This window comes from Triturus cristatus, chromosome 1_2 (assembly GCF_964204655.1).
Source record: "Triturus cristatus chromosome 1_2, aTriCri1.1, whole genome shotgun sequence".
In the NCBI taxonomy this organism is placed as follows: Eukaryota; Metazoa; Chordata; class Amphibia; order Caudata; family Salamandridae; genus Triturus; species Triturus cristatus.
This window is the reverse complement of record NC_140580.1, coordinates 413,583,884-413,610,095: the sequence shown is the minus strand read 5'-3', so window position 1 is coordinate 413,610,095 and position 26,212 is coordinate 413,583,884.

The window sequence follows — 26,212 nt, the reverse complement described above, 5'->3', positions numbered from 1 at the left end:
AACTGTTCAGAGAAGGCGGGTATTAGGAACTTTATTGTTTTTAAAACATTGTGTCTGTGCGAACTACTTAAAATATGAACAAGTATGCAGCATAATCTCACTTTTATTCAGGAAGAAGAGGACGTTTGTGACTGTGACTCCGGGCTCACTTGGCAGAAACACCCCCTGACCCTCCACCCCCTATCGCAAAATGTAATGCCCGTGAAAAGGGTAGGTGAACACAGTGTTATATAGAACATAGTCCTGAGAGCACGATTGAAAATGAAAACTAGATATAGTGTATGGTATAAACTATGCACCAAAAAGTGTGATATAAGATGAACCGGCGTGAAATATAATATGCAATACATTGTGCGCAATGACAGATTCATTGGAGAGCGCGAGATAGCACAGGCACTAGCGCGTGCTATGCGATATGCGCCTTGGAGTGTAATATGCACAGGGCAGTGTTGTGTAACCTAACTAGTCTCTAAAGTTGTAATATAAAATATGTGCTGGGGAGTGTAACGTTGCATATGCACTGTGACAAAGATATGGATCCCAGATTGTAATATGTATGGCATAGCACTGTGCGTTATAACATAGGCATCGAGAAAGGCACGTTAGATGGGGCAATATAACCCGTGCGAAGACAAGTGTGGCATGACATATTCACGGGGTGGTGTTACAGTGCACATGGGCTAGAGAGTGTCATAGCATATGCACTAGCTAGTGGAATACAACACAGAGGTGTGTGGCACTCGGCAGGCAATGGTGGGTGTAACACAGCATTGGGCTCTGTCAGGAGCACGCTGTGACTCTCAAGTGATGTTCGTCCCCTTTCCAGAGAGTAAAATAAAAAGTATTACACATCCGGCAGTGGATGTGTGTTTTATTAACCGTGAGGGGGGTTTCTTGCATAGTTTTGGTCGAATTTTTGTCGAATCCCCTTTGAATGGCTTGGTGTGCATGTGTATTAAATGTGCCCGTCAATAGCTACCCATGTTTGTATAAATAAACGACAAGGGTGTCTACCAGGATTAGGCACGGTAGGGCATCAGACATGTCAGAGCTTCACCAGTGGTGTAAATACATTCCACGTGGATTCATTGCATGCATAGTCGCCTTTTAATGAATATCACGCAAATCGTCATGGTGATAGGTATGTACGGTTTGTCCAGCATGTCCTAGGTGTGTCTATAAATATATATTTTTTAAAAATAATAAAAAACAGTGGCCGGCCCTGGGGATTGGGGTCAAAAAAATATAATTAGGAGACTGGCCCTGGGGGATGGGGTCATCAGGGCCAATAAATTAGAATAAGAAGGGGAACCAAACAGCCCCCCTTCTTAAAAAACTAAAATAAATAAAAGACTGGCATCGTGCCGGAGGCCATGCCCCCTCCGTGCAGCGCTCTGCAAACGCGCCCCCAACAGGCATCTCCAGTATGCGCCAGGGAGCTGCGCTGCAGCCAGGTGTTCTGAGGCCAAGCCCCTTTTTACACCTCTCTGCAACGCAGCTCTGTGGCGCTTACTGGAGGTACCTAGTGGTCTAGTTTGACCCTAGGGACCCTTAGGATTCAAGGGGACTTAATCTCTCAACTTAGAACAGCCACAGGGCGCGTTTACACAGTGGTGAAGGGAGGGGACGGGGCCTGAGGTGACGTGTGCAAACACGCACTATGGCACGTTTTAAATTGGGGATATAATTTCCCTTCAATACTGAGGGCCCCTGGGGGCTAACTAGCCCACCAAGTGCTTCCAGTAAGCGCCACTGAGCTGCATTGCAGAGAGGTGGTCCAGGCCGTGCCACTTTTTACACCTCTCTGCAACGCAGCTCTGTGGCACTTACTGGAGGTACCTAGTGGGCTAGTTGGACCCTAGGGACCCTCAGGATTCAAATGAACTTAATCTCCCAACTAAAAATGGACACAGGGCGTGTTTACACAGTGGTGAAGGGAGGGGACGGGGCCTGAGTTAACGTGTGCAAAAACGCCCTGTGGCCTGTTTTAAGAGGTAGTTTTAATCCCCATGCCCTATTATATACTAGGGGCTTACAGAGGAGGTCATGCTAATCACAGGGGGACCCCAACGCATAATGTTCCCTAGTGTATGTAGGTGTTTTCACTGTATTCTAAGTGTCTTTTAACATAGCACTGGCTCTAGGACTGGTTAGTCAGACTCAGTTACCACCAGTATCCGTCTGAAAAAGTTGAGGGTACAGGATGATTTTGCAACAAGGCTTCTTTCTGCTCTTCTTTTTGTTCTTTCTGCACGTTATCCTTCTTCCTGCACTTATCTTCGTATTTGAGGACTTCTGTTGCTTCTTTCTGCACTTCTTTTGTTTCTTTCTGTGCATTTTTTCTTCTTTCTTCACATGTCCTATCTCTGTAGGCATAGTTAGAAATTAGCATTTAAAAAACCTTTGAAATTCACAGAAAAAACCATAGGTTTCAGGCACGTTATAGTTAGGAATTAGCATTTAAAAAACCTCAGAAATTCACTGAAAAAACCATAGGTTTCAGGGGTGTTATAGTTAGCTGGACTTTTCACTTGTACAAAACCATTGAAATTCCCCCGTTATAGTTAGTTCAGCTAACTATAACTCGCGCGCCCGCAATGCACTGCTGATGACGTCACATATTACATCACTCATGACATGGTCAGTGACATCACTCATGACATCACTGATGACATCTCAAATGACATCACTGATGACATCACTGATGACATCATCCTTGTGATAGAGTGGCAGACCTCCTCTCACCCTAATATAACCTTTGATACACACATTCAAAAATAGAGACTAAAATTTTCAAAACAATGGACATACCAATACCAGTTACAACAACCTCTTCAGTAATTCTAAGATCCACATACACATCCACTCATTCACCAACAGTCCTATACAGTCACTCATACATGTACTCACTCATCATATGTACTCATACACCTATACATCCTGTTACACAATGCCACTCATCCATAGAGTTACTCACACACATAGTCACTCATGCTAATAAAGAATCAAACATACATTTACTTGCATATACAGTTATACACACACCACCATACTTACTTCTACGGAAACTTACACATACTTAGGGCCTCATGTAGGTAAATAAATTTTACCGGTTCTTAAATACCGAGCCGTACCGAATCGGTAAATTAGAATCGGTAAGTTATATGTAGGTAAAAATTCGGTAACAGTTACCGATTCGGTAACATTCGGTAAATACGAATCGGAATTCACCGATTCGGTAAATACCGAGGTGATAATTACCGATTCGGAAAATACCGAGGTGGTATCTACCGAATCGGAAAATACCGAGGTGGTATCTACCGAATCGGAAAATACCGAATCGGTATGTACGGATTCGGTAAATAACATCACATGACTTGACGAAACAGCTAATCCTGTGCAACGACAGCCCACCCAACCAGGAACTGCCCACACCCAGGCAGGTGTACACAATTAGCCGAAGTGGCCACACCCAGGCAAGTGTACATAATTAGCCGACCCTGGAGAGGCTTGGAGTGCAGAGGAGAGGCAGGGAGCAGTTGCATGTGCGAGCGGGAAACGAACAGCATGTCCAGCCAGAGAACACAGAAAGACGGAGGGGAAAGGAGGAGGAAGCTCAAATTCAGCCCCAAGGAACTCCAGGTGCTGGTGGAGGAGGTGGTGAAGCAGCACCAGAAGCTGTTTGGGAGGCAATCCCTGCAAGTGCCTGAGGCCGAAAAGCGCAACATATGGCTGGCCATCCAGGCGCAGGTCAATGCTGTGGGAGTGACCCACAGGGACATTGAGGTCCTCAAAAAGCACTGGTATGACCTGAGGATTGTGACCAAGAGGAAGATGGGCGACATCCAGAAGGAGGCCAGCCAGACCGGAGGTGGAACCAACAGGGCACCTGCCCTCACCGAACTGGAGGAGCTGGTGGCGGCCACAATCGAGCAAGAGAGCGTCGTGGGTCTTGGGGACGCCGACAGCTCTGCCAGAGCCGCAACACACCAAGGTAAGACGAAAGCACAGCAATGTAGCCTCCCCTACCCCTATCCCACATCCCCCATTGTGAAACGAGAATCACACTGCAGTCCACACGTGTCAGTGCAGACAGGCAATGCATTCCGGGAGATGTAGTCAGGGCAACACTAACCATGACGTAAATGTTACAGGGCAACAAGGCATGTCACGCACTCGAGGCACAAGGAGACAGAGGACAGATTGGAATGTGAAATGATTTATTGTGACGCTTGCAATGCAGCCCTTCGGGGACACTGAGCCAATGTTGTTTTTCTGTCCACAGATGTGACATCATGCAGTACAGGGCATGCTGCAGGGGAGACGGCACACCGGCCACAAAAATCACCTCTAGCCAGCACGAGTTCAGACCAGGGAGCAGGCCCACTTGCAGCCGCACCACCAACACAGCCAGCCTCGCCGCACACAGAGCCAGCATCACCTCACCGAGAGCCAGCATCACCACAACCACAGCCAGCATCGCCACTCATGTTCGAATCACCGGCCACATCTCCGCTTGCAGGTGTGAGAATGAGGAGGCATCCAGCAGCCAGGCTACGAGCCTTCGACACCTCGTCAGACGACAGCATGGGCCCAGAAGACCGCACCGGGCCCCAGGAAGGGAGCCATCCCACTGTGCCCCACACCTCACAGGCAGCACAGACGGGAGCAAGAGGGCGCCGCAGGTCGCGTGTCCAGAGTCCACCAGCACCCACTGACGGCCATGGTGTCTTCTTGGGGCTCGAGGGCCAAATGTTGAAGCAACAGCGCCTGCAATCAAAGGCAGTTATGTCAGTCCAGAGGCACATGCGGGTGATGAAGACAAGCTTAGTCAACATGGACACAAACATTGGCGGCATGGCTGCGGGCATTCGGGACATGTCCCAGTCAATCCAGCAGTTGTGCAGCAAATTAGATGCTGACATCGAAGCACGGCGCCGGGAACGCCAGAGAAGGGACACTACCAGCAGGGCACTCAACCGTCTGGCAACTGCGACTTCCCTACTTTGCCGGCGCTCTGTGACGATGCAGGAGGGCCTAACACAGTGCTGCAGCGACCTGTCTAGGGGGATGGTGCAGGTGACAAGTGCACTAGGGGTGCTATTGACTAGTCAGGCGTCGACAACTGCTGCAGGGGATGCTGCGGAGAGCATCGACACCAGCAGCAGCATCACCCCCCCCGTCCCCGAAGCACGCAGGAGCAGCAGGCGGCTTGGGGTTGGCTCTAGTGAGGATGCACAGGCCGTGCAATCCACCACTGCAGCGCGTATGCGCAAACATTGATGTGGCCCTGCTTAGCCACTTCCCATTGGGTGACGTAACCCTGGACATACTCCTTGTATAGATGGTATATTGCCAGATTGGCCTGTTCATGTGTTCATGGCGTGGTGCCACATTAAACTACGTCATGACTTCTCACAACTCGCTGTGTCCCCTCACTTACTCAGAAATAGTTGCATGTGATCTCTGCCCGTCTCTCTCTCCCATCGATTGCAGTTGGCACTCTAGCTGCGCTGCCCTCTGGCTGGCCTGACTCATCCTCGTTGTCCTCAAAATATGTTAGTTCCACATCTGTACCTTTTTTCGTGGCAAGGTTGTGCAGCATTGCACAAGTGGCAATAATCTTGCAGCAGGTGATGGGTTTGTACTGGCGTGCGCCTCCGCTCTTGTGGAGGCAGCGGAACCTGCTCTTCAGTAGTCCAAACGTGCGCTCCACCACATTGCGTGTTGTTTTGTGGGCCACGTTGTATCGTCTCTCACTCTGGGTTGCTGGGTGTAGGTAGGGAGTGAGGATGAATGAACGGCATGCATATGCACTGTCGCCTGGATGAGTAAAAGGGAACCATCAGTTACATGCCTCTATACACTCTGATTTGCAGGTTTCAAGGGGCGTCACTGTTACTTACCCAGCAGGTATCCCTCTCCGAATTCGCCGGCACTCAGTCGTGTGTAGATCCCACTATTCTGGAAGATGTAAGAGTCGTGGGTGCTCCCAGGAAACTTTGCAACAATATCTGTGATGATGTTCCCTGCATCACAGATCACCTGCACATTGATGGAGTGGGTGGACTTCCTGTTCCTGTAGATGTGCTCTGTATCAGCTGGTGGGCAGATTGGGATGTGTGTACCATCAATACAGCCGATGACATGGGGGAACTGTGCCATGTGATAAAAGTCTGTTTTTGTTTTCTGCAGTGCAGCCTGTGTGTTTGGGAAGCTTATGTAGTGGTGCATTCTCTGCATCATGGCATCCAGGAACTTCCTGAAGAAACGTGACAGGCAACTCTGGGATACACCACCCACCGCAGCTATCACCACCTGATAACTGCCGGATGCCAGTAGATGTAGGCTGCAGAGCACCTGCACATGTGGTGGTATGGCGTGCGCCCTTCTTGTTGGCTGGTCCAGGAGTGGGTGCAGGTCCCTTATCAGGTCCATGATGGTTTCGGGGTGTAGCCTGTACCTCTCATGTATCTCTGCATCAGTCAGCTGGAATAGTGTGATGCGCTGTCTGTAGATTTGTTCCTCCCGTCGCCACACCCTCAGTCCTGCTGCCTGTAGACGTAGGCGCCTTGCAATGACGTACATGGCGGCCATGTTGTCCACGCTGTTGCATTTTGGGATTGCTCATGTGCATTGTTGATGGTTACCACCTGCTTTCAATCCGTGTTAATTACCGACTCTTATTTACCGATTTTCCTGGATTTCTTAATTACCGACTGCTCCTACATGTCATTTTAAATTTTTACCACTTCATATTTACCACTTCATATTTACCGATTTGTTAATTATGTATTCGGTAAATATGAATCGGTATTTTAGAATTCGGTAACTATGAATCGGTATTTACCGCCTCATATTTACCGAAAAGTGGTTTTTGGACTCCTACATCTCACTTGTCTGAATACCGGTCGGTAACGGCATATTTACCGAAAATCGGCCGTTACCGACCGGTATTTCGCTACCTACATGAGGCCCTTAGTCTTTTAAACAATCACTTATAGAAACACATACGTATTCATACAGGAACTCTTTCAATCTCTCACTCTCACATATACTCACATATATACACCAATAGTCACATATACTAGTTTAAAACATATGTAGTTACTCATAAAGACATTATTGAGACAGTCATTCACTCACTAACACACCCATACACACACTCATCCACCCATACAGTCCTGCACACATGCTGTGTTCAACACATACAAACAGTGAGTCACTCATTCATGCACCTATGCACTACGTAATACCCCCCACCGAACCATGCAGACACTCAGACTGATACTCAAAAAACCAACTAATAACCTATATAGACACCCATGTAGCTACTCACCAACCCATGCAGCCACTTATACACAAAGTGAGAGACTGATACAGATATTTACATATTTAAACATTACTCACTAAGCCATGTATTCACTATGATACACTTAATCAGTCAGTTACACAATCAATTTTTCAAAAACAAATCATCCATTTAGACACTTATATACCCATTTATTCTTCCATCGACCTTGAGATATACATATATAAAACATATTTAATTTTCAGAAAAACACACATTCACTGGATGATAACTATATCAGAGGAATTTCAATGGTTTTGTACGAGTGAAATGTCCAGATAACTATAACACCCCTAAAACCTATGGTTTTTTCTGGGAATATATATATATATATATATACATATATATATATCACAGGTCCTGGTTTGCACCCACTCAGTGCACTCGCAAACGGGTGCTCTCACGCGGAAGGTGCATCCGCTTTATGCCAGCTCTCAGCCTTGTCCTTAGTCACGAACAAAACAGAGCATTAGCTGGGGGAGTCCCAATCAAGATATATTTTCGTGGACTCTGTTACACCAGACGCGTTTAGGCAGTTGCCTTTTTCGATGGTAATTGGATGCGCTGGAAACAGCCACATTTAAATACGCCATATTTACGATGTCTTGACTTTGACGAATCTTCGTGAAATTTTCCAAAAATAGGCCGGACCGCTCAGTTTGGGTGTTAAAAGTTTCAGGGTGACCGGGGACTAAACCCCCCCAGGCCTCCCCTCTTGAGGACAGGTTGCTCGACGGCTACATGCCCGAGCACGCCATTTCACTCACATATAAGAAACTGATAAATAATCCTCCTGATCCCCTTGGGTCCCTTAAAGAGAAATGGGTGGCTGATGGACTTGAGATCGATGATGAGGAATGGGTGGAGGCGCTGGCTTCCAGGAGGGAGGTGGCGATTTTGGCCAGACTTCGGCTCATCCAACTCAAAATACTGCATAGAGTGTATATCTCCTGCACTAGACTGCAGGTGATGGGACGGGGGAGGGGCTCTGCAGGCGGGGCAGTGGTGTAGCTGGCTCCTTCTTCCATGTACTGTGGGAGTGCCCCAGTGTACAGAGGTACTGGAGGCGTGTGGTATCTTGTATGAAGGAGGTGTGGGAGGTGGACATACGCCCAGAGGCTAAGAGATGCCTCTTGAACATTTGGGAACCTACGGACCTACCGGCAAGGGGGAAACTCTGGGTCACACTTGGGCAAATGGTAGCCAAAAGCAACATAGCCTGCCTTTGGGGTGCATCCGCTCCACCGAAACTGGCTGACTGGAAAAGGGACATGGACTGGTGTATGCTGCAGGAAAAGACTGTATACACGGCGCGGGGGTGCCCCCGAAAGTGGGGGGAGGTGTGGTCAAAATGGAACGAATACAGAGGGGACATATGTGAGCCTCCACAGGTCCGCCGATCCGTCTTGGAGAACATGGACTGACCGTATTCTGCTTTCATAGAACTGTGCACGCCTTATTGATTTACACTGTCCATGTATGTACCGGTGCTGGAATGACTCTACTGTTTAATAACTGACCATAATGTTCTTTTGTCTTTTGCAAATAAAAAATAGAAATTAAAAAAAAAAAAAAAGTTTTAGGGTGATTCGTCAAGCAGGGGCTGAGAAAAAAGGGGGTTACCAGAGCGAGTTTTTTCCATGTTACTTTCAGTAGGAAACTTTATTTTAGGCTACAGCCCGAACTGCTGAAAGGAATTACACCAAAATTGGCAAAAAGGTCTAGGTTTAGAGTGCGCCCTTTTTTAAAAAAACATTATGTAAATCCGTTCAGTAGTTCCTGAGAAATTTAAAAAAGAAAAATATTGGTATCTGAGCACCAAGGAGGGTTCGCAAACCCTTCCGGGCACGAGCTTCACACTGATTGGCTGCCAACACTCCAAACCAGGAAGTGTTGGCAGCCATCTTGTAACTCGGTAACTGAGTCACAAGAAAAAGGATTAAACAAAGATAAAAACATGAAAAGGGGGCAGGGTATGAATGCCCTGACCCCCTAGGCCAGCTCAGGGGGTCCCACAAGGGCTGGCGGGGCAATGAGGTCCTCTTGTGTCCTGAGGACCTCAGGACACAAGCGGACTTCATTCTCCGAGCAGCGGTGTGCCAGAAGCCATGTTTGCAGCGTGGTGTAAAAAGGGGTGTGGCCTCGGAACACCTCTCTACAACGCAGCTCTGTGGTGCTTACTGGAGGTACCTTGTGGAAATGTGGATTTTCCTGATCAGTTATGTCCCCTATCTTGGACCCCAACGGTTCTATATGCATGTTACAAGTACATGTATGTTCCCTCCAGTTCCAGTTTCTAAGACGCAAACATATGTGTGTCTACCGTCAACATGTTCTCTGTCAGATCCGCCATCAATGGGCTGGATATTCGATTCCTAGGTATGAAAGGCCACCGACTTTATATGGCTATGTTACTCCATTTTTACAGTTCAGGCGAGTAGGCCCGATTCTGTCCTCAAAGCCTTTCCCTGCTCTCTGTCTCTGACAGCTTCAGCTTGAGCTCGCATCTGTATCCATGAACTTTGTCCTACTCCCTGTGCAGCTAACGGTGCCTGCCTCGGCCAGTTTTCGCCTGTCTGCCAAGAAGTTGTATTTCACCTTCGAATTATCTATTTTGCTCTCCAGCCGATGCATTCCTGTCCAGTGATTTAAGTAAACATTTCCTTTAGCTCACAAGCAGAGGACTCAGCCTTTCCGTCCTCCTGCAAGTGATTCATAGCCCTGTTGCCATGGAAAGTTTTCTATCCCTCGCATCTCATATAGACACTTAGACGCTTGTACACGCACACACAGTCAGTATAGAATAGATTCTGTCCGAGAGTCTCTTCCTTGTGGATAACATAGTTCTTTAAACATAGGATGTTAGATATGATTTGGGATTAGGTTGACTTGACCCCAGACTTCTCGTCTCCACATGTAGAGCTAAATGTCAAGTCCCCTTCACCCCCTAGTTGCACGTCAATTACACGTCATGCTGCCGCGCGCGCATCTATGCCAAGTATTATCTTATAGATCCACCTATGTCTGATAAAGCAAACCAATCATGTTTCTTTTATTCCTTATTACGCCTAGTTTCGATTATGTCACTGTTTTGTCACTTCTCTTATCAAATGTTACGCCTTCTACATTCGTTTCATTGTAATGTACTTATTATAAAAATACATGTCTGTTAATAAATTATTGTACTTCACTTCCTGAACCCTCGTGGTGACGGAACCTGAGGGCCGCGACTCGAGTCGGCCATTTTGAATGGAATAAAGCCCATTAGAAAACCTCTTATACCACGGATTCTGCCTCTTGTTATTTTGAGCTATTTACTTTATTTTAAGATTCCGTATGAAATTCAGTCCGGTAATATTTATTTTATTTACCACATAATGGCGCCCGAACAGGGACACTTTCTCATCTCACGCGCCGGCGGTGCGTTGCAGGCCCGGTCTCCTGCCACAGCTGGACGGACCATAAACGCGTACCAGCAGGATTTCCTGTAAGCTCCCTCCGGTCAAGCGGGGGCGACTGAGGCTGCGATCAACCCAGACGAGGCGGTGAGAAGTGCGAAGTATCCCGACCAGAGCCTAGCTGAGAGAGCAAGATCCGAGGTATACAGAGGCCCACCAGGTTTTCCGAAATCCCGACGTCCAGAGGGTCCGATGTCCGCAGTTATCGAGTCCTGTCCATTCTCTGAGGCCTTCCGTTTCAAGGAGCTACTCGGTGAGTACCATCGCCGAGGAGGCGTGTTGACGCGCACATAGGTTGTGCCGGTCAAGACGGATTTGGGTACACAAATCCGGTCTGCACTGTTTAGCAGTGTATATGTACTGTTTAGCAGTATATCAAGTATTCCGAAGTATTCAGTTATTGTCAAGAATTCAGCGTGGTGATTAGTTAGGCAGACTGTCATCATTGTCGATCATTGTTATAATGTTTAATGTTTAATGTTTAAAGTATTCAGAAAATGTCTTGCATATTGTGGTATGAATGACTGTTTATTGTTCACTGTTCATTATTGTGTTTCTCGTATTAAGCAAGTTCAAGAGTAAGTATCAGATCAGTTGTCAATATGCCGCTCTTCTCGAAGTTAAGACAGATTACTACCAGAAAAGGGGTGCTTGAAGAAGCAGTTCCTATTCCTCCTAGAGACACTCCAGGACATTTCATGTACCATAAGCATGGCTTAGATGCCATATTGTTTCTTGATCTATGGGTAGATTATACCAAAGGATTACCGGAAAGTCAAAGGTGGCCCATAGCGGGAACCTGGGATGCAGAGTGCATCATGAAAGTGGAGGAAGAGTTATGGAAAAGAAAGGTCAGACAGTCACAGAAAGACGCTGTTGAGTTATGGCGTAAAGAATCTCATAGACGAACAGAAAAAGCACGTAGACAAGAAGAGAGGAGTAAAGAAAGTTCAAATAAAGTTCAAGAAAATCTATTAATTGAGGAAGGTATCCGAGTGAAATCAGAACAAGTAAATAGACAAAGAAATGCTCTTATGAATGGTATGTATCCCCTTCTAGCCGAAGGACTACCTAAGGCTGTTACGGAGGTGCCAAAAGACTTGCCACCCCCATTATTTCCAATTAAGGTACATCCAAAGGGGCATCCCAGAACCGCAGAAGATGTTTTTCTTTCCTCATATCTAGACGATGCAGCCCCCGAGTATGCTAACGCCACACCACATAGACCGTCTGGCGGAGGGGTTCAACGTCAGGATCAGGTATCTGTCCCCGTGCAACAGCAAGTCCCGATACAAGCTTCGGCAAGCACATCTGTTTCCGCATCTGTCTCCGCAGTCGACTCTACAGGGGTATCGACACCCATAGTTGCTGTGTCACGTTCAACGAATCCATTCACACCCGACGCCCCAGATGGGGCCACGGGAGGTGCTAGCAGTACTTTCACACCACCTAGAATAAATAAACTTGTTTTTCAAGAGTCAGCACATTCACGTACACCTAAGTTCGTAAATGAACGTACGCTTAAGGAACTCCTTGTAAATTGTAGATATGACCCGGTGGTTGGTAAAGAGGACGAAATGGTCCTGGCATCATTACGTATCAGACGAGCCGCAGAGTATTTAGCAAGGTTACCAGGGATGACTACGCATCTAGATAACATATATCATTTTGTTCAAACAGGACGAGATCCAGGATGTATTAACAGAGCTATGGAATTCCAGAAAGTAGAAATACAGGGGGAACTGTTACGTTTCCTCATAAACTGTGTGATCAGAAATCAAGATCGTCCGGGGGTAGACCGGAATGCAATGCTTATTCTTACAAGATGGAGTCAGAATATATCAGAAGGGAGACACGATAAGCAAAATTGTATAATAGCCATGTGCCGAAAAATACGTAAAGAAATAGAGCGTATTCATGAAGAGAGATTGGGAACAGACGAGTTTGAGCAAGATGAAGTGTCCGAATCAGGGAACTCTGCAAGACAGTCAGAGACCATAGCCTATGTAGGCAGAGGAAGATCTTGTGAAAATACTAGATGTTTTTCTGATCCAATACACTCTGTATGTCCAAATAATAGCAGAACGTATCCGACGCCTGTAATAAATCTGAAGTCTCCTGAACATTCGTTTCAAGCCGCAGATAAAATACTACGAGAACGAAGGGGTTGTCACCTCCTCGATTCCATAGATGAGCAAGAATTAGCCAGATCAGCCGTTCACTGGATTGACAGTCCTGAAAAATACGGTGATGAGACCGTAGCACACACGTTTCTCAACCTCAGTACAGATGAACAACGTTTAGCTGGAATCTATATGATTCAGCAACTCCTCATATTATATAAGAGCCAACATGCTGACCCTGGTCCTTTACCTGATATATTAACGGAACTACTCACGTACAGATGGAGAGGTTCTAGTAACAAGCTAATTAAAGAGATATTAGTGTCACGTAAGCAGTACGTCCTTTTTGTAAATCCAGATTCTCTCTCCTTGCCCCCCAGAGAAAGAGCACCGTACTACATGGATAGACAAAATCCTTTACGGGAAGTGCACCCAATAAAAGGCGAAGACAATGAGTTTCACCGTGTATTTGTTTACACACCCATATCAAAAATGGAATTATTAGAAATGAAAAAAGTAGTACCTAGTCATGACAAAGACCCAGCGGGTTTCCACCGAGAAATTAAAGACATGTTACTGATGGGAGAGTACACCTTTCCTGATATTATGACGATATTAAAGGTGCTTTTGCCTGCTGGCATATATGAAAAACTGAAAGAAAAAGAGTGGGAAGTGGGAGACCAAAAGATAGACTGGACAGCATTAGCAGAGGAAGAAAGGGGCCGAGCTGCAGGTTCAGGGCTCGGGGATAAAGTTAAACTATTACCAGGTTTACTAGTACAGGTATTGCCACGTTTATTAACTACAAAAAAGGAAGATTGGGGTGCAATCACAGCCTGTAAACAAAAGCAAGATGAAGACACAAGCGATTATTATGCTCGATTTGAAAAATGTTTTGGTATAAATAGTGGTATAAAAGCAAGTAGTGACTCATATCCACATCTATTTGTGACAAAATTAGTGGAAAATGCATTGCCCCCAGTGAAGAATCGAATATTGAAATTCGAGAGTACCTGGCAAAGTAACACTCCGTCGCAAATGCTACAAATGTTACAGTATCATCACAATAGAATTAGGGATGAACAAGAACACGAGCATAGACGCATGAAGGATACAAAAATGAAAATGCTAGTTTCTCAGACAGTACCAGCAGATGGTCACAAAAAGGGTGTGACACATTCTGGTGATTCTGCAGTTCCTGTAAAAGGAACCTGCAATTACTGTAAACAACTAGGCCATTATGTACATGATTGTCAAGTCCTGAAACGAAATATAGCTACAGGTATTGCAAAAGAGAGACCACGATTAGTTAGACAAGATCAGAATGAACAAGGAGCTATGCAGCATGGACAGTCCGTGCCAGTTCAGCAACAGTCCATGCCAGCCTCACAGCAACCCATACAGTTTGTGCCAGCTGCACCACCGTTGCCTGCTACTGCCACACAAACCACAACACGACAAATGTATCAGACTGCACAGTATGAATACCCTGAGTATCAGCGTTACGCATGAACCAGCCTAGAGAGGGAAGTTGACTTACCGCTTATCGAGATTCCGGTAGATCAAGAAGGACCTTATGTACATAGTGAATTATTAGGTCAAGATAGAAAATTCTTACTCGATACAGGGGCAAGTCGAACAACCATAAAACGTAGTGAAGTTCCAGGGGCACCCCTCTCAGGCTCTCAAAATGTTTCCCTTGGTTTTTCAGGAAAACCTATTGTTAATGAAGTATCACAGCCTCTACCACTTACGATAGGACCTTTGACACGAACTACAGATTTATTGCTTACTAAATCATGCCCAGAAAATCTGTTAGGAATTAAAACTCTGAAAGCACTAGGAGCCATAATATGTTGTTCTCCGGAAGGAGTAAGGTTGTTTTTACGTGATTTTAAAGGTCACTATGTGTCTAGAGACATGGATCCCCGACTACAGACTTTACCAGTACATCTATGGGCACAAGGCCCTACGGATGTTGGCTGCATGAACATTACACCCTATCGAGTTACATTGAAAGCAGGAGTGGTACTACCACGAATGCGACAATACAAGTTACCGCATGATGCTGTAGTGGCTTTGTTGAAAATCATTGATGAGCTAATTGCCCAGGGAGTAGTTGTAGAAACAGACTCCAATGTATGTAATTCACCGATAATTCCGATTCTTAAACGAACTGATCCTACTGCTCCACCAGTGTACCGATTGGTTATTGATTTGCGTGAACTAAACAAGTGTATTGTACCACAATTCCCTGTGGTCCCTGATATATCATCATTGTTGACAGCAATTGATTCCGAAGCAACATTTTTTACTGTAATTGATCTCAAGAATGCCTTTTTCAGCGTCCCAATAGATCCGGAAAGCCAATACTTGTTCGGATTCAGTTTAAATGGGCGCAGCTTTAAATTCTCACGCGCTCCTCAAGGATTTACAGAAAGCCCCAGCATCTACAGCCAAGCACTGAAACGAGAACTTGACAGTATCCACATGCCAGTCAATACTGCACTGCTTCAATATGTCGATGATCTGCTGATCACCGCGAGAAGCGAGCCAGAATGTGAAAAAGCTTCTCTGACAGTTTTACATTTCCTAGCCGACAAGGGGCACAAGGTGTCCCCTTCTAAGCTGCAATTCTGTGTTCAGCGAGTTATTTATCTTGGTCACTCGCTGTCCAAGGAGGGAAGGCAGCTTACACCAGATCGCATCCAGTTAATTGCTAACATGTCAATACCCCAGACACAAAAGGAGGTGCGGGCTTTTATAGGCCTCACTTCATATTGTAGGCAGTGGATCCCTCAGTACGCATTTCTAGCAAAACCACTCATTCAGTTAACCACACAGGAGGCAGCCACATCGACTGTTCTCCCTTGGACTCAGGAACATACACAAGCTTTTGAAAGCCTAAAGGAAGCTTTATGTCAAGCACCTGTTTTAGCAACACCATGTTATAGCAAACCTTTTACACTCTTTGTTACAGAACGCGAAGGTACTGCCTTGTCAGTACTCACTCAGGATCAAGCAGGATCACGCAAGCCATGTGCTTATTTTTCCAGTACATTAGATCCCGTAGCTCAGGCTTTGCCTGCATGCCTGAAATCAGTGGCAGCGACAGCTTTAGCAATCAGACAAAGCGATGCCATAGTATTAGGACACCCATTGACAGTTCAAGTACCACATGCAGTAGAGGTTCTTGTGAACCGAACACAAACACAACACTTGACCATAGCAAGACTTACCGGTTATGAACTGACATTGTTTCAACCACACATAGAGATCCGACGGTGTAATACATTGAATCCTGCTACACTATTACCTGTAATTGGAACAGACCCACTAGCTCATGATTGTGTTGAAATCATTGAAATAAAGACGAAACCTAGACAAGACTTGACAGATGTTCCATTGTTAGATCCAGACCTGACGTTGTATGTAGACGGATCATGCATGAGAGCAAGTACAGGAGATTTAGTGGCCGCGTATGCAGTCACAACAGACACTGAAGTTATTGAGACGCATTGTATAGATACTCTGTCAGCCCAAGCAGCAGAACTTATTGCTCTAACGCAAGCCTGTATTCAAGCCACAAATAAGAAAGTTAATGTATACACTGACTCACGTTATGCATTCGGAGTTGTACACGACTTCGGCGTGCTATGGCGAGAGAGAGGTTATTTAACGTCCCATGGTGCCCACATTCAGCACGGACCCCTCATTCATGCCTTGTTAGACGCAATACATCTACCCACTGCTATATCGATTATGAAATGTAAAGCACACACGAAGGTTACTGATACCATTTCTCAAGGCAATGATTTAGCTGACAGAACAGCTAAACAGACTGCTCAGAATCGCACATTAGACATGACAAAGCCAATAGTTCAGACCCCAACACAGTGTATGACGATTAAGGATCCCACACTTGACGTAATTGACATACAGACACATGCCACAGCAGAAGAAATAAAGAAGTGGACTGAACTAGGAGGGATCCAGACAGATCAAGGATGGATGACGAAGGAGAAATCTGTATGGTTTCTCCCTGATTCCATGGTTCAAGCCATTATAGCTACAGTTCACAGTCCAGCACATTTAGGAGAGAAGGCTATGCTAGACAGCATTCAGCACATTTGGTTCAACAAACATTTACGAGCAGCAGCTAAACAAAAAGTTCGTACCTGTATGATATGTTGTCAGTTTAATCCAGGAAAGAGTGTTCCCGTAGAGCAGGGTGGATTTCAGCCTCCTGACCATCCTTTTGAAGTCCTCCAGATGGATTATATTCAGATGGAACGTTGTCGAGGATTCAAATATGTCCTCGTAGTTGTCTGCGCTCTCTCCCGTTGGACAGAGGCGTATCCCGTATCAGATTACACTGCCCCGACTACTGCCAAGCAGCTAGTTCGAGAATTCTTCCCACGGTACGGTTTACCACGTGTTGTATATTCAGATAACGGTCAGCCTTTCTCATCCGAATTAATGAAACATGTCTCACTCTTGTTGGGATATCAGTGGAAATTCCACTGTGTCCGACACCCTGAGGCAGCAGGTCTCGTAGAAAGACATAACCAGACACTGAAAATCAGACTGTCCAAAATATGTAGAGAGAAAGGTGTCGACTGGATAGTAGCATTACCAGTTGCACTCTTTTACATGAGAATGGTAGCACACTCTAGAACAGGGCTATCCCCGTATGAGGTGATCTTTGGTAGACCACCGAATATGTGGGGGACGCCTATACCACGCAAAATAACTGACATTGACTGTAATATGCTGACAGATTACCTGGCTTCCTTGATGTCTGCACTACAATCTTCTCGTTCACAGGTAGCTGCAGCCTTTCCCGACAACACTGAGGCGAAACCCCATGACGTTGTTCCGGGTAATCTTGTCTTTGTGAGAAACTTCGACAGGAAAAGTCAATTGGAGCCCAGGTGGAAAGCACCCAAGTTGGTCCTGTTGACCACAAGAACAGCCGTGAAGATCGAGGGACGAAAAGGGTGGATTCATTCAAGTCACGTCAAAAAATTTCATGGACTTCCTCCTGACACAGACAGTACTGCCCGTGTGTCTTCCCCCATTGACTCAAAGCTACCTTTGGCTGAGGCCAGTAGCACCGAACTCTATAAACAGAAACTCAGGTCCAGATCTAAACTGTCGGACGATTTGATTGTTTAAGTCCTCTCCAAGGTGAAGCGGTTGAATCTGTCCCGACATGTACCCCTTAGGTCTGAATCACGTAGAGTCCAGAATCATAATGAAACGACATGCTTATTGTAAATTACTGCGTAACCACTGTATTGTGACTTTATTAATTTTGTCTTCCTTGAGTTTTTTAGTTACTGCAAGTATATTGTTGCATATGTATTATCCTGTTTCTAAACGTGTTTTCAATATAACTGATGAACATTCTTTTAGTGACCTACCGCCACATGAATTATCTTATAGACTTGCGCTGCGCAATAACACATTCATTAGTATGTTACATCATTCCCATCAGACTAGTAATGCGACCAATTGTTGGGTGTGTGGCCGACTTCCTCCCTATCAGAATAACAAAGGAGTTCTGCCTTTCTTTCCACATCCGTTCACACACAATGGCTCCTGTGGAGCATGGTTTAGTTTATTAAATTCCATAGACCCAGACACAGCAGTTTATCAACAACATTGGATATGGGGAAATCTGAATCTAGTTTTATTCAAAGTCTGTCACCCTAATAAGGAGGGTCACCCCAGTAGAACAGGAACTGATTTAGAAAATGAAGTGTATAAATTAGGTAATTTTACGCCTAATCTTATGATTCTGAATGTCAAATCCGAAGTTGAACTAATTCTGCCCACTATGTCAGTATTTCCAGTAAAGGGTGAATTATGTGTAAGAAAAGTTGGTTCCATACATATGGGCCATAGCCAATGCGTTACTACAGTAGAATATAGTGATCAAGGTAAATCTTCATTTAGAGCTTCTCGCCATTCTTACTTCATATGTGGCCAGACGGCATATATGCGTCTGCCTCTAGATTGGGATGGTACCTGTTACATAGCATTCCTTTTGCCACCTGTTTTCCTAGCTCCCCCTGATTATTATCGGAATGTTCATATAGTACACAATAGAGAGCAAAGAGATCTCCCAGTTGTCGATTATACTGAGACAGCATGGGACAAGTATGTAGATTTCAATAAAGGTATCTTTCCCTATATAGGTACAATATCAAATAGTAAGCTGATACGCAGACTCACCAAGACTCTTGAAGCTGTAGTAAACGAGACTATAGCCGCCCTAGGCAATCTGACAGAGGAACAATCAGTGATGAGAATTGTTGTTCTCCAGAATCGTCTTGTCCTTGACGTCATCCTGGCCGATAGGGGCGGAGCTTGCAGGGTCATCGGATCCAGCTGCTGCATATTCATACCAGAAAATTCGCCATCTGTATATAAAGCTATAACACGCCTTCATAAGATTGTAAGCCAGATACACGAGAATCCAGGCACTTGGACGTGGTCCGGGTGGTTTTGGAGTGTGATATCAGCCTGGGGATGGAGAGTTCTATCCTTCCTAGGTATTGGCCTTCTTATGCTCTTCAGTTGTTGTTTATGCCTACAATGTGGACCAGCGATTTGTGGTCTGTGTGCCACATCATGCATTCCACATCACAGTTCTCGTTCAAAATACCGGAAGAAGAAGGAAGAAGAAATGATGCTCCATGAGCAAATCAATGGAATGATGAAGATTGATGTCTCGTGAAGGGCAAGAAGGGGACAAGGAGGGAATGTGGAAATGTGGATTTTCCTGATCAGTTATGTCCCCTATCTTGGACCCCAACGGTTCTATATGCATGTTACAAGTACATGTATGTTCCCTCCAGTTCCAGTTTCTAAGACGCAAACATATGTGTGTCTACCGTCAACATGTTCTCTGTCAGATCCGCCATCAATGGGCTGGATATTCGATTCCTAGGTATGAAAGGCCACCGACTTTATATGGCTATGTTACTCCATTTTTACAGTTCAGGCGAGTAGGCCCGATTCTGTCCTCAAAGCCTTTCCCTGCTCTCTGTCTCTGACAGCTTCAGCTTGAGCTCGCATCTGTATCCATGAACTTTGTCCTACTCCCTGTGCAGCTAACGGTGCCTGCCTCGGCCAGTTTTCGCCTGTCTGCCAAGAAGTTGTATTTCACCTTCGAATTATCTATTTTGCTCTCCAGCCGATGCATTCCTGTCCAGTGATTTAAGTAAACATTTCCTTTAGCTCACAAGCAGAGGACTCAGCCTTTCCGTCCTCCTGCAAGTGATTCATAGCCCTGTTGCCATGGAAAGTTTTCTATCCCTCGCATCTCATATAGACACTTAGACGCTTGTACACGCACACACAGTCAGTATAGAATAGATTCTGTCCGAGAGTCTCTTCCTTGTGGATAACATAGTTCTTTAAACATAGGATGTTAGATATGATTTGGGATTAGGTTGACTTGACCCCAGACTTCTCGTCTCCACATGTAGAGCTAAATGTCAAGTCCCCTTCACCCCCTAGTTGCACGTCAATTACACGTCATGCTGCCGCGCGCGCATCTATGCCAAGTATTATCTTATAGATCCACCTATGTCTGATAAAGCAAACCAATCATGTTTCTTTTATTCCTTATTACGCCTAGTTTCGATTATGTCACTGTTTTGTCACTTCTCTTATCAAATGTTACGCCTTCTACATTCGTTTCATTGTAATGTACTTATTATAAAAATACATGTCTGTTAATAAATTATTGTACTTCACTTCCTGAACCCTCGTGGTGACGGAACCTGAGGGCCGCGACTCGAGTCGGCCATTTTGAATGGAATAAAGCCCATTAGAAAACCTCTTATACCACGGATTCTGCCTCTTGTTATTTTGAGCTATTTACTTTATTTTAAGATTCCGTATGAAATTCAGTCCGGTAATATTTATTTTATTTACCACAACCTGGTGGGTGTGTTGTCCCCCAGGGACCCTCAGGATTCAAGGGGACTTAATCCCCCAACTTACAACACACCAGTTGGCGCATTTACACAGTGGTGTAGGGAGGGGGAGGGCCTGATATAACAAGCTAGCAATCCTGCTGTGTGGGACTTACTGGAGGTAATAAAAGGGGTAGTTGGCCACCAAGGTTGATGTTGGAGGCTAACTACCCCTCCTGTTACCTCCAGTAAATCCCACACAGTGGGAGTGCTAAAAGGTGTTTGGAGGCCACACTCACCTTTCTTCACCACTCTGCAAATGCGACTGCTATGTTATAGTTAGAAATTAGCATTTAAAAAACCTTTGAAATTCACTGAAAAAATCATAGGTTTCAGGGACATTGTAGTTAGAAATTTGCATTTAAAAACCATAGAAATTCACTTAAAAAAATAGGTTTCAGGGACATTATAGTTAGTTGGACATTTCACTCGTACAAAACCTGTGAAATTTGGCCATTATAGTGAGTTGAGCTAACTATAACTCATGCTCCCGCAATGCACTGCTGTTGACATCACATTTTACATCATTCATGACATGGTCAGTGACATCACTGATGACATCACTGATGACATCTCAAATGACAACACTGATGATATCACTGATGACATCATCCAGTGACTGTGGATCTCTGTAAAGTTTAAATATGTTTTATAAATATATATGCGAATGTGTATTGAAGTATAAGTAGGTGTTTGAGTGTCTGAATAGTTATGGACTGGTGGGGGCTCTTTGTGTTACAAGGGGCCAGTTTTGCAGCAGTGCTGCAAAATCGGCCCCTAAAAACGAAAGCGTAGCAGCAGTTTTCCCGCCAGACCCCCCACCGTTCAGACGTTATTGACAGGGCTGGTGTGCAATCCCAATCCGGCCCTTTTGGCGCTAGTCAGCACATTGTGCGCCAGCACAGGACAAAGACAGGAATGTGCAGTTTAATGTCAGATACGGTGCATTCCTGCCCTTCCACTATCATGCAGCTGAACACAGCAAGGTGACTTGCTGCTCTGTGTGATTTGTTAAATATGCCTCGAAATGCAAAATTGGATTTATATAAACTCTGAGGTGCTTATTTACAAGCCTCTTGCGCCACTTTTGCGTCATTTTTAACATGGGAAAAGTGAAGTACGGGTGTCTCTAGGGGCTTGTAAAAAAGCCCCTAAGAGACTTCATGAAATGTCAAATGCTCTGCGAACACTGCAGTATTAAAATAAATTGTAATAAAAGTGGAAGAAAAGCATAAACATTGACTGCTTTCAAACATGAATATATCAAGCAACAGGTGAAACTTGAAAATGTAACATTTGCAAAGTATCAGGAGCTGTTTTTAAACTCAATATGCGCCATTGATTATTTAGAGCTAGAATCTTTTGTTCCAGAAATATGAAACATGCATCGTAGAGTGGATTTTGTCGCAAGTTTATCATGAACCTAATGTTGATTCCTAACAAAAGCAATAGTATTAATTAAGCCTACAGTTCATTTACAAAAATACACCTGTACAGGGCTCTAATACCTTCAATGAGATTCTTCACACAGCTTCTTAAGATCACAAGGATACCTTTCCAACGTCCTCCTGCAAACATATTACAAATGCTTCCCCATTATCTGTCTGAGGCAGACGGGACCATTCTTTCGACCAGGGAGTTAGGACTCCAAAAGTAACCTTGCATGATAACACAGCCAACATGAGATAGTCTGAGCTGAGGGCGGCACATCATTGGCAGAACAGGTGCTCGATTGCTGGATTTCATCTTTCATGATGGCAGACATGTTAGCTGCTAATTTGTAGTAGCACTGATGAAATAGGAAGAGAAGGACTGAAAACACCATGCTATCTCTCCCTAAAAAATTCTAATTTTCTTTCTACAAGTCAGATGACTTTTGTGGGTTTTGGCTCTGCGAAAACGATAAGGGGAACCCGTAAAGGAATACAGTTGCCTTTGGCAGGTTTAGAGAGATTTATGGGAAACCTGTCTGTTTTCCTTGTTTAATATGGTAAGCTGATATTCAACCATATTGAGTGTTTATTTCCTAAAAAGTGTTATCCTTCTTTTATGTTACCTTAATGGTAAAATTAATCGTGGCACGATTAGCAGTTATTAAACATCAGGATTGAGTTTAGTCACAAAAATCATTTATTGTTGATACTGTCCAACATTCTCGTTCATAATCCACCATTCTCAGCAAAATAATTCTCAGTAAATTGCTTTGAAAATAATTTCTTACAGTGGAGGGTCCATCAGTCCATGTATTATGCCATGTATTATGTTACTATCCTTCTAGCATCCCAAGGAAATGTTGTGCTGCATGTCTTTGTGGTAATGTTTAAATTAATCCAAGCACACATGTTTCACCCCTCTTTGGCTGGCAAGCTTGGGCTTTCACAAGGCTGAGATAATCCTGGCTCCTATGATTATGACATCCTACGCAGTCTGTGGATATCCTTAAACTAATATATCTTTAATATTTTCAACATTGAGAGATCTTACTGCTATCTGTGACCAGTGTCTGGCATAACACCCATTGGTAGTCCTGAACACTCCTTTTCCGTCTCTGTGGTCCTCTTGTGGCTACCAGTCTCCTGGGGTAAGATGGTATACCTGCATTACTGGCGGACATCTACAGGAAGTGACCAAGATTGCTTTTGCAACATGACATACCTATTCTTTTCACTATGTTTTATTTTATCAAATCGGCGTACTGGAACAGGGGTCCCTTTTTAAAAAAAATTCTGCCTGCTACTTCTTGAACACATATTTACCAAGATTTTCAATTCTATGGTTTCCTGTGTTTAAAATGTTTGAAATCTACATATATTAGTGACAGTTGTTAAGAGAATCTACAGTGTTGAAATTTTTAACGGGTGTGGGAGTGAAAAATATAAGGCTTATTTCATGTTGCAAAGATAGTTTGCTGAAGCAAAATTCTAAGTAAAAACACAAAGCTAGATAGAACCCACTTCTTTTTTAAAGCATTTAATTATGTATTTTAGTTTATTTTAAGTCCTTATACAGAACCAGTTTTGTCAAAGTTTGGATAGGATTAATGCTTGTAATGAGAATAAACACTGGAACTGCTTGGGGTTACATACTAACCCAATGTTCTTTTGCCCACCCATCCACCTCAGCTTGAATCCATCCAAATGCAAATCATTTTTGACTCTACTCCAATCGGAATCGTCCAGTCCAAATTGCTAGGCCATGTCCTCCCTTAATCATAACACAAGCAAACCATGACTGTTTTCACCCTGATGGGTTCTAGTTAGTTGGGTGTATCTTAGTTAGACCTGGGTGGTGAACTCCGCTCCGCTTGCGGAGTTTGCGGAGTTTTCCGCACTCCGCGTTAGGCGGAGATCATGGAGTTCCAAAAAACTCTTTTTTTCCTTGCCAAGTTGGCGAGCGCAGCCGAGAAAAATAAACCTCCCGCCGAGATTTCTCAACGCGGGTGGGTCAGGTTTCTCATTGTGAGTGGTCGCGTATGCTCGCGACCGCTCGCATTGAGAAACTACCTGTTCTCATAGAGAAAGCTGCCGCTCGAGTAAAAATCTACTCGAGTGGCAGAAAAGGAAAGCCTGCGCTGTGCATGTTGCCGTTCGCGATGATCACACAGCGCAGACAAGCATCCAGCACTGATCAATCACCGCGAACAGCATTTTTCTATCAAACTCTGCTGCTCGTGCAGATCCGCGTAGTGCGGCAGAGTTTTTTTACCACTTCGCGGAATTTTGCGTAGAGCAACTCCACGAGCTCCGCCCACGGTTAATCTTAGCTCCAGTGGACAGTGAGCACAGGGCCTACATCTGAACATACTTTTGCCACTTGCAGAGGTACATCAAATACACAAAAGTTGATGGAAGAAATACTTTTAATACGTCTAGCCACTGTCATTAAGTTGAGTCTTGAACTATTCAGCAAAACCCCTGTTTGAACCTGATGATGCAAAAAGACCCAGGGCCATACGTATGACACTTGTGGAGCAGGGCAGCACAGCAAGTCATCTTGCTGTGTTACCCTGCGTCACATATAAATAGCAGGAATGTGTTGTATTTATCCAATACAGTTAATTCCTGTCCTTTCACCTTGTACGGGTGCCATTTGGCAGCCTAGCGCCAAAACAGACAGCCTTGCACTATGGTGCAAGGGTGCCTGTGTGAAGGCAGTATACTTTTTGTGCAAGAAGGGGCAACTTCCTGCACAAAAACATTCCTAAGAGTTTTTTCCTCTTTCTATGTGTGCTGCAGAATGTCTCTCCCCTGGGCCTGGTGGGGGCAGCCAGGAGTGAGGCCGTCAGGGTTCCTCATGGGGGGTCCTGTAAGGGAATACCCAATGACCGCCACACAGGTCTTCACACCTGAAGATGGTTCCACAGGACAGCAATTTTCTCCCCCACTGTGCACGTCAGAGTCCCCTGGTGGGTGGGACCACACAGAGGAATTCTACTGGCTGCCGGCAATACGAGCAGAGCCATGTGGGAGGAGCAAAGGTCAGTGCTCACCATGTGCTAGTCTGCCCAATGTGGCATTCACCACGTACTCTTATTTTCAGAGGTCGTGGGCAGAGGCAGATACTCCCCCACACTGAGCTGTAGACCTAACCCGCAGGTTCAGTTTCTATTTTTGCAACATGCTCAACCTTCGCCTGCCATCTCCTTGCTCAATCAGCAATCAGCCATGTGCAGGGAAAGGGACAAAATATAGAGCTCACCATGCATTTTGGGTTACAAAAAAATGAACAACGGGACGTGTCACCGCACACACCAGGGGCAGTGCTACCTACACAGTTTTAAACCCTCCTTCCAGGCAGGTTACTTTCGGATTCATCCAGGAGCTTTCTTGACGTCTGTTGCAACAGGAAACCCGCACACACACGCCATTGAAGATTCTTCACAAGCCGGATACCTCAGCAGGGCAAAAAGAGTCAGTCCTTTTCCTCCACCACAGACAGAAGCAGCAACTGCAAGCCAACCCACCCCTCACACAAAAAAGCAGCGCTCCTCACACTTTCCTTCCGCTGTTCTTCTTGGCAGGGTCTTCTTGTTCCTTGAAGTAATCGAAAGTCCTGGGATTTTAGGTAATCCTGGGCGTAGTTCGCGAAGTAGCACTTCGCGAAGCTACGCAAAGTGCAGTTCACACTACGCGAGCTACGCGTAGCACTTCGCGAACTGCGTAGTACCTTGTTCGCACTGTGCCAGATGTCGTTTTCAATGATTAGACAGTGCGGACAAGCAACCGGCACTGTGCAATCATTGAAAATGGCATCTTGCACAGTGCGAGCTGTAGCTTTCTGCTGCTCGAG